Source organism: Schistocerca serialis, unplaced genomic scaffold (genome assembly GCF_023864345.2).
Source record: "Schistocerca serialis cubense isolate TAMUIC-IGC-003099 unplaced genomic scaffold, iqSchSeri2.2 HiC_scaffold_1228, whole genome shotgun sequence".
NCBI lineage: Eukaryota > Metazoa > Arthropoda > Insecta > Orthoptera > Acrididae > Schistocerca > Schistocerca serialis.
This window is the reverse complement of record NW_026047434.1, coordinates 52501-55000: the sequence shown is the minus strand read 5'-3', so window position 1 is coordinate 55000 and position 2500 is coordinate 52501.

The window sequence follows — 2500 nt, the reverse complement described above, 5'->3', positions numbered from 1 at the left end:
GTTGTGCCTTAACCTAACCTACGTTGTGCCTTAACCTAACCTACGTTGTGCCTTAACCTAACCTACGTTGTGCCTTAACCTAACCTACGTTGTGCCTTAACCTAACCTACGTTGTGCCTTAACCTAACCTACGTTGTGCCTTAACCTAACCTACGTTGTGCCTTAACCTAACCTACGTTGTGCCTTAACCTAACCTACGTTGTGCCTTAACCTAACCTACGTTGTGCCTTAACCTAACCTACGTTGTGCCTTAACCTAACCTACGTTGTGCCTTAACCTAACCTACGTTGTGCCTTAACCTAACCTACGTTGTGCCTTAACCTAACCTACGTTGTGCCTTAACCTAACCTACGTTGTGCCTTAACCTAACCTACGTTGTGCCTTAACCTAACCTACGTTGTGCCTTAACCTAACCTATGTTGTGCCTTAACCTAACCTATGTTGTGCCTTAACCTAACCTATGTTGTGCCTTAACCTAACCTATGTTGTGCCTTAACCTAACCTATGTTGTGCCTTAACCTAACCTATGTTGTGCCTTAACCTAACCTATGTTGTGCCTTAACCTAACCTATGTTGTGCCTTAACCTAACCTACGTTGTGCCTTAACCTAACCTACGTTGTGCCTTAACCTAACCCATATTGTACCTTAACCTAACCCATATTGTACCTTAACCTAACCCATATTGTACCTTAACCTAACCCATATTGTACCTTAACCTAACCCATATTGTACCTTAACGTAACCTAATTTGTGCCTTAACGTAACCTAATTTGTGCCTTAACGTAACCTAATTTGTGCCTTAACGTAACCTAATTTGTGCCTTAACGTAACCTAATTTGTGCCTTAACGTAACCTAATTTGTGCCTTAACGTAACCTAATTTGTGCCTTAACGTAACCTAATTTGTGCCTTAACGTAACCTAATTTGTGCCTTAACGTAACCTAATTTGTGCCTTAACGTAACCTAATTTGTGCCTTAACGTAACCTAATTTGTGCCTTAACGTAACCTAATTTGTGCCTTAACGTAACCTAATTTGTGCCTTAACGTAACCTAATTTGTGCCTTAACGTAACCTAATTTGTGCCTTAACGTAACCTAATTTGTGCCTTAACGTAACCCATGTTGTGCCTTAACGTAACCCATGTTGTGCCTTAACGTAACCCAATTTGTGCCTTAACGTAACCCATGTTGTGCCTTAACCTAACCTATATTGTGCCTCAACCTAACCTATATTGCGCCTTAACCTGACGCACGTTGTCGCTGAACCTGCTCTGTAATTGTTATGCAACTCGTTAAATTAGTGTAGTGTTGCCTAACCGCAACCCTCGCAATATAGTTCGCTATTCGCACTGCCCAGTCCCCTGTGTATCGCGTCATGTTAAACACCTTGCAGGTGTTGCTGACTTTCCACATGCTCCTGCTATACACTGTAATGTGGATAGCAGCAGGACGTACATGCCCCCCCCCCTTCCCCCCTGCCTTCGCAAGCTGGTCGTTGAGAAGTTTGCATGTTCAATGCCCTTCGCATGCCGACGTACTCAGCCTACGTTGTGGTACGGCCTGTCACCTGTCCGCCGATGTACGCAAAACCCACAAACTGTACTGCACATTGGTCCGTATGTACTGAATGATACATCGTGGCACATGTGTGACCGTACGACGACTGCGCCTAGCAACGGCAGACCATACAGTCCAAATATTGTGCACGCAGCTACGTGTCGTCTCCCTATAAGAGCTGGATTGCAGTGTGGTACGCCATTCAGACGTGTGGGAGGAACGGACGCCCTGGATGGCGATCAGCATGAGCAGTCTGTTGATGTAGTGGAGCGTGTATTCGGACGTAGTCGTCTCTTCTCACACACCGTGATAGCATGTTGCACCGCGTTCCACATCTGCGACATCCTGCAGAGGCCGGCTGACAGTCGTTCGCGCAATGGACACCGCATACGTACGGGGGCTACCTTCCACGTGTTCTCGAGGCGTGCACATGTTGTTGCGTCTATGTGGGCAGACGTAGTGTGTTGTGACACCTGACACAGGCATGCAATACTCGTTGCAAATGGCGATGGACGTCTACGTTTGCTGGTGACGTTACGCAAATGAACAACAGGTAACCCGTTGTGGTGCGGTTGTTCTCGCTAGAGGTGAATCAGTGTTGGCGACGATCGGTCGAGCTATTAACCGGTTGTTTCAGGGATACCCACCATGCCCACGAACGTGAAAGGGGACCCACCATGCCCACGAACGCGAAAGGGGATCTGGGTGTGAGGCGATACGCGGCGGTGGCTGGGTGGGACCGTCCCCGGCCGGTGAGGGGGGGCCGCCCGGCGTGCTGGCAGCGCGGTGCGTGGGCGCACGCGCTACAGCCGGCTGGTGGGGGCGGCCAGTGGCAGGCGCGCCGGCCGACGGACGCGGCAGGCGGCGCAGCTGCGCGCCGGCGCCCCCTGCTCGCGGCGCCTTGCGGCCAAAGTAGGTCCTCGCGGGCCCGGTGCGAAGCGC